This window comes from Canis lupus, chromosome 1 (assembly GCF_048164855.1).
Source record: "Canis lupus baileyi chromosome 1, mCanLup2.hap1, whole genome shotgun sequence".
Lineage (NCBI taxonomy): Eukaryota > Metazoa > Chordata > Mammalia > Carnivora > Canidae > Canis > Canis lupus.
Genome location: NC_132838.1, coordinates 36327171 through 36339669, shown reverse-complemented (window position 1 = coordinate 36339669; position 12499 = coordinate 36327171). Strand labels below are relative to the sequence as shown.

Sequence of the window (12499 nt, the reverse complement as noted above, 5' to 3'; positions counted from 1 at the left end):
ATAGTTACTTACATGCTACATGACTTCCAGAGCTCAGAAAGATAAAATAGATATATTCAAAAGACTTATATGACCCTCATTAGAACATAATAGCCAATAAAAATTTTTTTAAATATTGTCAGTTATGAGAATAAGTGTAAAAATATGCAAATAAGATTTTATTTTTTTTAAAGATTTTATTTATTTATTCAGAGAGAGAGAGAGAGGCAGAGACACAGGCAGAGGGAGAAGCAGGCCCCATGCAGAGAGCCTGACGTGGGACTTGATCCAGGGTCTCCAGGATCACGCCCTGGGCTACAGGCGGTGCTAAACCACAGCGGTGCTAAACCACTGCACCACCGGGGCTGCCCACAGATAAGATTTTAAAAAGAAATATCTACTGTGACTAAATAGGACTTACCCTGAGAGTACAAAAATTATTCAATATTTGGGAATCTTATGCATATATACACAATAATTTTTTTATTTTTTATTTATTCTTTTCACAATTTTTTTAAAGTGTGAACTTAGTCTTATGGGACATTTAATAATATTTAACACCCACTTCTGGTCATCTTTTAGGAATAGTACTTATGGATACCAAACTTTTGTATTTACACATTTATTTAACACATTTAACACATTTATTAATACTAAATCCCACAAACATTTCCATCAAAATCAAGAGTAGTGACATGATTCTGCTAACATGGTTGTTTAAGTTCTAGCCAGGCAGTGAGACTGAAAAGTAACATGTATAGTTATTAGAGGAGGAGATAATGCTAAAATCTTATAGACAATATGGTGGAGATAGACCATACAGTTCTGAAAGTCAATAATAAAACTCTTAGAATTAATGCAATTCCATAAAATAGAGAAATGGCAAATACATGTTTACTGGCAATAATTGGAAGCTTAAGACAATAGGTTAATTTCTTATGGCTAGCAAGAAACTAACATACTAAGAATAACTCACATAAAAAATGTGTATTTTCAGAATTTTCTGCAGTAAGTATGTATAGCTTTATTACCAGAAAATAAATAATAAGATCTTAAGAATATGCTTTCAATACTTGGAAGTAAGAAAATTCTAGAGCCAGAGCTCAAGCTCAGCTGAGTTTTGTCAGTTGTAGGTTTTCCCAGATAATTCAGTAAGAAGTTTGAATTTGAGAATGTTAGTTAGATTACACATGATTAAAAAGCAGTTCAAATCTCAATCCTCTATATATTTCCAAGTATTCCTGGAGAAAAACTAGCTTTGAAGTTTTTCTAAGAATTTTCATTTTCTTTTTCAGTGCTTGTTTGATTAGAAGTTCTTTGGTAAAAAAGTGAATAGGTCTTGATAATTTTAGTAAATGGCTCCTAATGCCATTTTGTTACTAAGGACTTGGAGTGTTCTGTCATAATTTAGTTCCAAAAGCTCTCTTTTTAAGAGCTATAAATTAAGGAGCAGACAGAATGGTGGAGAGCACAAGTTTTAGAATGAGTGGAGCCTGGCTTGAATTCTAACTGTGATGCCAATAAGAACATGGCTGTGATCAAGTTAATAAACCTTTCTTAGCCACAGGTTGTCTTATAAAACAAATAATAATACCTATGAGGATTATAAGGATTAATTGAAGTTTTAGACCTGGTCATTAGCAATATTCAGTAACAATCCTTTAATTCTATATTACTCAGTATTATAATTTTAAATGCTAGTAATAAATTATTTTACAGAGTACTTCATAGAGAAGACTGTCTCTTACTATTTATATTATACATCCTAAATCTTGAAAAATTATATACTGTTATGGTAGAGAAAATGACTAAGAGGCATGGGCAGCTCTGCAGTGTGACCCCAGACAAGTTACTTTTTATATTATTTAAGCTTTCAGATAATCTCTACATCTTAATGATGTAGAAAAGATGAAATGTGAGATAATGCAAATTTTTCAGTACTTGAAAATATAAAGCACTAATGCAAATGTAAGGAATTGGAGTTTCATACTAAGGGGACATCCATGATTTTCTAGCATGGTGTAGTAACAAGAACTGGGTTTGTTCTCCTGCCTTAAACAACCAAAACCAAAATGAAACAAACAAACAAAAAACAAACAAAAAAGCTCATAAAATATATAAAACAGGTTTTCAGACATTGGGCAACAAGTGGCATAAGACTATGAACCCTGAGAGAAGACTGTGAACCCTGAGAGAACCCTGAGAAATGATGTGCCCAAGGCCACAGTGTAAGAAGGGGAACCCAAACACAGCTCAGTGGTCACCCTGAATTGAGGTGATAGTGTTGGGAACTCATGGAAGCAAGTACAGCTAGAATTTGTAGGACAGCATTGCATAGAAGAAAGAGTTGCACAAAGAGAACACTTTGGAGGTCATCAGAGGGTCCCCTGGAGTCTTCAGGTGAGTGCTGATTAGTGCATGCATATGAGAAAACTAACCAAGGCTAGGAAAAGAACCACTAGGAAGGAAAATGTAGATCACAGGCAGAGAAGATGTGTCCCACCAAACTAGAAAAACTTTGTAATACAGATGGCATAAAATGGAGTACATGGAGAAGTATTGCCTCAGTAGTGAGGAAAAATTAGCCCTAGCCTAAATATTGCTCTGATGCTTCAAAAAAAAAAAAAAAAAAAAAAAAAAATCCTAAAAGTAAGCCATTGAAAAAGGGATATAAACTTTTTTTTTGTAAAGAGTAAAATAGAAATTATTTTAGGTTTTATAGGCCATATGATATCTGTTGCAGCTACTAACCTCTGCCACTGTAATGTTAAAGCAGCTGTAGATAATATGTAAATGAATGAGGATGGCCAAATTCTAATAAAACTTCATTTACAGAAACAGGCTATGGGCCAGACTTGGCTAGTGGGCCACAATTTGCAGACTTCCTGGTTTAAAGGTCAGATGGTTTCTAGTAGTTTAACTTCTTCCCAAAACAAAGCTCAAGAATATTTAAAGAACTACAAAATACCTGGCACCTAATAAGGTAAAGTATGCAATATCTAGCATTCAATCAAAATTTTCCAGGTCTCCCAAGAAACAGGAAAATTCAATGGTGAAGAGAAGAATCAACCAATACAAACAGACTTGCAGATGATAGATTTAGTAAATATATTAACAAATAAACAGATTTTTTAAAAGATTTAGTAAGCACCTTTAGTAAGCAAAGATAATAAAAGTTATTTTTTCATGCATATGCCCAAGATTGTAGAGTAGTAAGTTTAAGGAGAGACATGAAAGCTATAAAAAAATCCAAGTTGAACTTTTAGAGGGAACATAAACATCTGAAATGGAACATACACTGTTTAGGATGAACAACTGACTAGATGTTGCAGAAAGACTTTGTGAATTTGAAATATGGCAATAGAAATTATACAAAATAAAACACAAACATACAGTGCAAAACCAAAACAGTCCATCAGTGAGCTATGGGACAACTTTGAACAGCCAAATGTATGTATAAGTGTAATCTCCAAAGAGGAAGGTAACAGAAAAAGTATTTAAAGAAATAATGGCTGAAAATTTGCAAAATTTAATGGAAACCATAAGTTCACATATCTTAAAGGCTTAATGAATACCAGCAAGTACACCAAAAAATGAAGAAAATTATACCAACGTACATCACAGTTTAAAACCAGTAATAAAGATTTTATTTTTTTTATTTTTATAAGATTTTATTTATTTATTCATGACAGAGAGAGAGAGAGGCAGAGACACAGGGAGAGAAGCAGGCTCCATGCATGGAGCCCAACGCGGGACTCAATCCCGGGTCTCCAGGATTACACCCCAGGCCGAAGGCGGCGCCAAACCGCTGGGCCACGGGGGCTGCCCAGTAATAAAGATTTTAAAACAGAAAACAAAGACACTATAAACTTAGAGGAACAAAGAATGACAATAGACTTTTCACCAAAAGCAATGCAATCCAAAAGACAGTGAAACTACTTCTTTAAAATAATGAAGGAAAAAACTGTCAACCTAGAAGATGTATAGCTAATAAAAATATCTTTCAAAAAAGATAGTAAAATACTTTTTTTACTAGCTTAATCTAAAATCATGACCTGAGATGAAGGCAGACATTTAACCAACTGAGCCACCCAGTTGCCCCCAGAATTTTTATACCACATGTGAAGAGGTGTAATATCCCTTGAGGGTACATTGTGTTAAGAATGTAACAAGAAGGGATGCCTGGGTGGCTCAGTGGTTAAGTGTCTGCCTTCGGCTCAGAGTGTGATCCTGGAGTTCCGAGATCAAGTCCCACATCAGGCTTCCTGCATGGAGCCTGCTTCTCCCTCTGCCTGTGTCTCTGCCTCTGTGTTTGTGTCTCTCATGAATAAATAAATAAAATCTTAAAAAAAAAAAAAAAAAGAATATAACAAGAAACCCTAAGTCAACCACTAAGACCTCAAAAGAAAGAGTTCTAAGCCAAAGGAGATAAAATTAAATCAGAAAAAGTCCAAAAAGAAGGCAAAGGAAAAAAAAAAAGGAAAAGGGAAATGGAGTACAGATTAGTAGCAAGATGTACATTTCAACTTAACTATCAATAGTCCTATTAAGTATAAATGGTGTAAACATTCTAAGAAAGTCAATGAATGTCAGCTTAGACTTTTCAAAAAAGAAAATGAGTTAGCTATGTGGTGCCTACAGAAATGTACTTTATGTATCTAAAGACACGATTAGATTATAAAGTAAGGGATGGAAAACAATATTTTTGTATTAATTTTTTTAAGCTTGGGGTGGCTAATCCATGGCTCAAAGAAGTCTCATGAAAAACTAAAATATTTTAAACTAATGTTTAAAACAAGCTTATAAATAAGTGTGTGGGGGCAGGCAGCTAAAACAATGCTTAGGGGGAAATTTATAGCAACAAATGCATATATTAGCATATCTAAAATCTGTAACCTAAATTTCTACCTCATTAACCTAGCAAAAGAAAAGCAAATTAGGCCTAAAGCAAGTAGAAGAAAATAAATAAAAATCAGGGAAGTTAACAAAATTGAAAATAGGAAAACAAGAGAAAATCAAAACAACAAGTGGTTCTTTGAACAAGATAAAAAAATCAAATAAAAATAGAACTATGGCCAGTTCAACCAAAGAAAAAGAAGGTGTGAATTACCAATGTCAGGAACAGAAGAGAGCTCATAACTACTCACCTCATGGTACTGATCTCATGGATATTACAGGGGAAATAAGAGAATACTACAGGCCCACAGATTTGAAAGCAGATGAAATGGAACTATGTCTAGAAAGATGTATACAAACCACTGAAACTGTCTCAAGGAGAAATAGGTAACTCAAATTGCCCTCTATTAAATCAAGTTAATAGTAAAAACAAAACAAAAATAAAAACCAAACAACAACTTTCCAGAAAAGAATACTCCTACCAGGCCTACCTGGTTGTGCTGGTAAATTTTACCAAATAACCCCGTGACAAAAAAATGAAAAGGGAAATTGGAAAGTACTGTCAACTGAATGAAAATAAAAACTTATTTCCAAATAATGAGGATGCAACTATAGCAGGCCTTTTAGAGAAGTTTATAGCACCAAGTGCCTATATTAGGAAAGCTCAACAGCCTGAAAATAATGGCTCTAGGTAATAGATCATCAAAATCATCTTTAAACATCTGGATAAAAAAATGTTTATTTCATGTTGGAGAAGATAGTACAGATGGTTATAAAAAGGCAACTCTTAGACCTTCATAGGAAAGAAATAACCATCAGACTTTCCCTGCTGTGGGTGACGTTCTTTAGTGAGGCACATTCCCTTAGATATTCTTTGATTATTTTTTAAATAATCTCTACAGCTAAGGTGAGGCTTAAATTGACCATCCCGAGATTGAGAGTCACATGCTCTACTAGCTGAGTCAGCCAGGCATCCCTCCCTGAGATAGTCTTAAGGGTTCTTCCCAACTATTAACTTCTGAGATAAATGGTAGTGAAGGAAAAAACATTTTTTCAATGTTAATAGGCTGTAAATTAACATGCAGATTTAAACTGAGTCTTATATAGTGGGTAATACAATATAAGAATGAGCAGTAATTTTTAAAAATCCTGGAACTGTAGAATTAGAAGGAGCTATAAGTGGTGTTTAGTCAAACAACAGTGGCTTCAGCTTTCTAGTTCTTTTAATATCAAAGCCTTGGGTAAACAAAAAATTAAGGGAGATCCATTTAAGTTTGCAATTCAACAAAAACAGTGCATGAGAAGTAAGCCACTGAAAGATGTATTCAGAGTTCAGAGAAAATTGCATCAAGCTCAGAGACAATCACCAACATTCTAGATGTGATTTTGTATTAAGTCTAAAAGGTTGGATATTATGTCACCTTCTCTCCAAATCCTTTTCTGGCTTTTTCAGACTTAGTGGCCTCTGTCTTTTCACAGTATTGTACACTCTGTACTGTAACATCTACATACTACCAACTATTGTTAAGGTGTTATGAAAAATGAGACCAGGAGTAAAAAAAAAAAAAAAAAAAAAAAAATTTAAGTTTGCCCTTTCGATTACCACTGGCCGTCTTTGTGCTAGAAAAAGTTCATCTGTTTTCTCCTAGTAAGTAGTGTGAGGGTCAAATGAAATAACATATGTAGTCTTTGAAAACTTTAAAGCACTAACTCCATGCAACAAATATTCCTATTCTATATTTTCATTTTCATGTGGCAACTGTCTGTGAATTTCTGCCTTTCACAAATATATTCCTGCTTAAAGTAGTTAAATGGCAAGAAGCAAAGCTGATTGCACAGAAAAACCATATCGCTGCTTTGTAACAACCAAGGATTTTCCTCAGATTTTTAAAAGACAATTCAGTTGGTGTTTCTATTTTGTGTAATAGCTTATCTTTTATGACAGTTTTATCTGGGTTTATTAGTTAGCTACCTTAAAATATTAGACTCAAGTGGTAAATTTTTAGTACTAGAGAGAACCATATAATCCAGAGGCTGAAAGTTAAATTTTATATCTTTTTATTTAAAAGGAAACATTTTTCTCCTTTACGTTTTATATTGGTCTGATTTTCAACACCAATGATAATAGCTAGCATGATTAAGCATTTATTATGTGCTAATGCTACTGTGGGTGCTTTATACAAGTTATCTAACTTGATTCTTTACAGACACTATCAGAGAAGATATTATTCCTCTTCTGCAGTTGAGAAACTGAGAATCCGAAAATTATATTATTTGCTTAATTTACAAAATTACCAAAAGGTGACACTAAAATTTCAATGTGGATCGGACACCAGACTCCATACTCAAGCACTGCCTCCTTGGATGAGTGGTACATTGCATCGGGCTTAGGAGTAGATTGATTATTCAATGTAGTTATGGTGAGAGAAGTTCAGTGAATAATTGTATGTATACATGGCAGCAAGGTATTACATGGGGTTGAAAAACAGAATACTTCAAGTTGTGTTTCTGATACATATTTGTTACCTTTCTTAAAGTCTGTTTTCCTCATTCAAAAATAGAAACTAGTAAAATCACCTATCTTAGGTGGTTGTGGTGAAGATCAAATTGATGTTTCTAAATGCTTTAAATGCTTTTGAAAGGGTATATAAATGAGTTGATGAGTGTATTTTGTCATTTGCCATAGCCTTTGTTAACTAGTAAATTATCTGAGACCTTTTAAAAAAATGATTTGATTTATAGAAACTGAGTTTCCAGAGCAGCTCTGTTGAATTAGAGTGATCTATTATGTAAGGAAGTTCTACTCAAGAGACTAGCGTTCTCCAATGAGATACTTTGTATTTAGGATCGGTTATTTCACAATACCTGAATTCTTGACAGATATTTGTCTCCATTTTGAAAGAGTAGAAAGACAGAGAGGCCCAAAATGGATCAGTGCCAGAGTCAGCTTTGAGACTCCTAATATAACTGTCACGCCGCATCTACTAGGAAGCCATCTTTTGTGTGCTGTTGAGACCTTTGTATTTTCTAAGCTCACTTCTGTCTCATCCTGAGAATAAGTGAAAGTCTTCTTGAAGACTGTTCAGTACCATGTACAAAATGGCATCTTTGGTGATCAGTGAATAATCAGTGAATGGATCTCCCAGGTCATACTGAAGCTCATAAGATGGGCATGTGAGAAGTTGTGTTCTGTGTCAAGGAATGACTTCTCCATACCTTTCATTCCAACATTGTTTATTTTCTTTTTGGTGTAGGAATTTTCAGATTTAACCCATCCACTCCCATGCTTCCTCAGGATTAGTGGCAGAAATGGAATGGAGCACGATAAAATAATGCATTATTTTACAGGCTTTCTTGAAGGTTGCGTCAAACAAGCAGGTTAGAATTCAGGGGAGACTTTAGAAACCTTTTAATCAAATCTGTTCAGGGTAGGTAACCAATCAGGAGAATCCATCTTCTTTCCTAGCCCCTAGTGCTCCCCCTGCCCCTGGCTAACCCCCCTCACTCCCGCAAAGCTGCACATGGCTCATGCACACACAGACTGTCATTTAGGGGTCTCGATTACCAGTTTGGGTGAATACCTCGCTCACATCAAAAGCTAACCAACCATTCTATCTATGTTCACATTTTTGTTTTGCAAACAGAATTTACGCAAACCGAACTCTCTTTAGGTTGTGTGGCCTTCCCTGGAAATCAGGCCTTGGAGGAAGCCCCTAGCAATTACAGCTGTAAATTCATCCGATAGTGGTAGTTTACTGAGTGTGAACTGATTAGAGCTGCCCACATAACCATGCTTAATATCATCATTAGAACTATCAGATTGAGAATAAAGTGTCCCAGTAGTTTGGGTAGGGTGACACGAAAGAAATTGCAGATTGAATGAGACAATTGCTTGCAGGATTGCAGGATGGAAAAAGAAAGGGAGAGTGAGCAGGCGAAGTTTATTTATGGAATGTCAGGGGGCCATTGAGGCTCAGCAGGCCCTAGAAGTGGAGGACTTCCCTGGGTGCTTGTTTTCTCCCTCTGACCTTGGATGAACTAGTGAGCAGTATATTATGCCGGGCGATTGTGCTGGTTTGTCATGGTTAGCATTCTGGACTGTCACTGGAATGTAGGAAACGGATGAATTTGAATTGAACCATGAGGTGGTCTGCTGGGCCCTCTCCTTGTCTCAAGGAAACCTGTCGCTGTTTGTCTGGGCCTGGCCTGATGGAAGCAGTGGAGGGAAAGAGAGGTGGGCCTTTGATCTCTTTGTTGCAGCTGCTCCCTGGGAACTCGCTGAAATCAATGCCCTGTTTTCCTGAAGGAATGAATGGCTCTGCCTAACTAGCTTTGTGAAGCTGTGGGGGAATTCACTGCCTCTGTTTATTGACAGCTGAAAAGGAGCACATGGGGTGGAATGGACCTTCTTGTGAAAACCAGGCACAGGGAAAATTAGACCTCAATTTAACACAGAGGAATTTGGAAATTCACCCCAAAGGAGACGGTGGTTTCTCATGCTTACATTAGAATTACTCAAGTTTGGGGCTAGTGTGTAATGAACAATGGACGTTCTGTCACAACTGTGTTATAAGTAGGAATATGGTATGCATAATAAATGATGCTAAGTAGAAGTTGATTCAACACCCTCCTTCTATTTTAAACACAGAAGTAGAGGAAGACAAATATTAACCATGATATAATCAAGTGATTCTTCTATTTTTGCCTGAAGAAGAATCAGAAAAAAAATTCATATTTAAAATAAGCATCATTAATGTAATAGGACTAAGTGTCAAGAATGTCATTCATGTCTGTCTCCAAACACATCTCTGAACTTTGTATCTAAATTTTACTCCTGCTACTAACTAGTCCTGCTGCTCTGGATAGTGTGTGTCATGTAGGAATATTATGATAATATGTTTATTTTTAATTAAACGTAGGATATTCGTAGGATATTGTGACCAAAAGGCTATGCCAAGTATATTCATAGGATATTGTGACCAAAAGGCTATGCCACGTATAAATGAAACTGGGGAAAGACCGATATAGCACTTGCCATTAACACAGTTCATAAATCCTAAAATTACCACCTTACTTTTGAGAACACAGTAAGGAAAAAAGTCTTGAGTTTATCACCAGGAAGCATCACCGTATACCTTCTTTCACATCTCCCCTCACTTGCTTGATTTCCCAGGAAGAATTTATAGCTTCTTCCTTTGGCCCCAAGCCCTTTGTGCATACCTCTATTATAGCACTTAACACACTGCCCTGTAGCTCTTTGTTTAGGTGTATTCTTTTAGCTGGAAGTAAAGCAGCTGTGGCGGATTCATTTTTATATCTCCAAGCCCAGCAAAGCTCTTGGCTCCGTGAATGCGAGCTGCATGAATGGGGATTGATAGCTCCCTGTACATTACTTTGAATGTAATTACTTATCCAGGCTTCAACTGCAAATACTACATTTTAGGAAAACCTGATTGATCTATTGTTACCTGATTGGTGCTATAGCTTTTTAAAATCTATTCTTTATGGAGAATTATTAAACACTCTTTTTGATTTGGCAAGTTTGTTGGGCAGTCCATCAGCCTCTGAACAGGAAGCATAAAATGGATTGCATTGTCCTTTTCAAATCTAAACTCTGTTCTCCAATATTCTTTCCTAAAATTAAATCTCAACCCAGTGTTTAGATATTTTCAGTACAAAGAGAAAGCTTTTCATTTAGAGTATTGTAGACTTTTACTTGACTAGATTTAGCGATTGAGATGGATAAAGCTTCCATTTTACATGATTTATTTCTATGATGTAATGTTAAATAATGCAAAACAAAGCACCCTTTGACAATTTCTTTAACCAGATTTACCACTACTGTTTGTTATGAGCCCCTTATCAAAGGAAGCAAACACCTTCACTTGTCAGTGAAAAAGTATAAGGGAAATTTTGAGTCTAAAGGACTAACTACTATGATTTCATAGGACCCTAGAACAAGCCCAGTTCAGGGCTATTCTCAAGTTAAAACCTATTTCTTTTAAACCACAGCTTTAAGTGGGAAATGGTTGTCAACATTCTTTGGGAAACAACATCTTAAAATCATAACGGAAAATTTTAGTAAATGGAGGGGTAGGTAAGCACAGAAATACAGTAGCTAGCTAATATTTTACTCTCCATGATATTTTTGTTTTTACCACCAAGATTATTTTTAAAGAGATCTATTTGGTCGTCTGTTTTTGATCAAAGGTAAGGGTGAAGTTTAAAATCCAGGTTTGCAAATGTGTGAGTTTTGGTAGGAATTTTGTAGAGGCATGGAGTGTTTGTATGGGTCACACAAATGTGGTAGATTCAGCAGTTTGCAATTCTGCTGAGACTTCAGATTTCTTATGAAATAGGAAAATTACCATGGCCTTGATCATCGATAGACTCTCGCCCCCATAAGAATTAACTTGGAGATAAGAAAGCAGTAAGCATAGCACTTAGGTTTTATAACTTGGCTGCTCTACCCTCTGTTTCTGGAAGTAATTTCATGTGACATCATACTGAAGTAGGGAGGGGTGAAGGGTGGAAGGAAGTGTAGGAAATCAAACCACACTTTTTCATTTTAGCAGTAAGGCATATCTTTGTCTACATTGATAGAACTACATACAGACCACGGAAGTAACTTCAGTTAAAAATCGGTGTTCTTGCTGTGTCTGTAGAAATCAGAGCACTCCAGCTCCATGATCATCCATAAAAGAGCCTTTTCTCAGGACCAAAGACCACTATAATATCTAAGGAGAATCATTTCAAATGGTTTAAGAGTCAAACCTTCAAAATAGGTTTGAAGATCAACATATATTAGGTGTTTGTACTTGTGTGTGTGTTTATCTCCATCAGCAAACTTCCTAGTAGAAAGACACCAGATATTTCCCTCTCAGATGGCTTCCCGTCCATCCAGACTAACCAAATAAAGCAGCCCTACTACAGGCTTATCTAGTCATTGAAAGGGAAACATCCTCCTTATTCATTAGATTGAATTACAGGAAAGACTGTTCTGAAATATAGATTTAAAATTACCTTCATTGGATGTGCTTACTGTCAACAAGTTCTTGCCTTTCAGGCCTCTTTTCTCACAGTAGCCTTGTCTTTGGGGGGAAAAAAATCCCAGGAGTGGAGCAAAGGAGTTTTGTTTGTTTGGTTTGGTTGGTTTTTGGGGTTTTTTGGTTGTTTTGTTTTTTGTTTTGTTTTTTTGGTGTTTTTGGTTTTTGTTTGCCTCTGTTTGGGGCCTTTTAATGATCTTTCTTGCTCCTTAAAGATCCTCTCCTCCCCCACTTCACTCTCAACCCTGCTTGGACACTGTTTCCTAAAGGATAGTGTTTGTGTTTGACTCTTTTTAAAAGGTTCTGATTATCACTGCATTTCTGCTTGAGGCTGTGAGGTATTTGTACTTGAATTGGATATCTGGGAAATAATTGCAAATACGGGAGTGCTCCTTGCTTCCCAGGTACCTGTATAAAGCTCTTTCCTCAGTTCAGCTCATTTAGCCGCAAAAGGCTCCTCTGCTGTAGGTACCATTTTGTCTTTGTGTTGTAGATGAGGAAGCTGAGGCAGAGAGAGACCAAACCAATTGTGTGAGGTTTCTTTTTCCTTTTTTTTAAAGATTTTATTTAAGAGAGAA

At 35.9% G+C, this 12499-nt stretch overlaps 1 protein-coding gene across 30 annotated transcripts in view; it reads left to right on the top strand.

Annotated features, from left to right (window-relative positions):
- The window catches only part of PLAGL1 (PLAG1 like zinc finger 1), a 110527-nt gene that overhangs the window by 66064 nt on the left and 31964 nt on the right, over positions 1 to 12499 (top strand). The gene's annotated exons all lie outside the window — the stretch shown is intronic.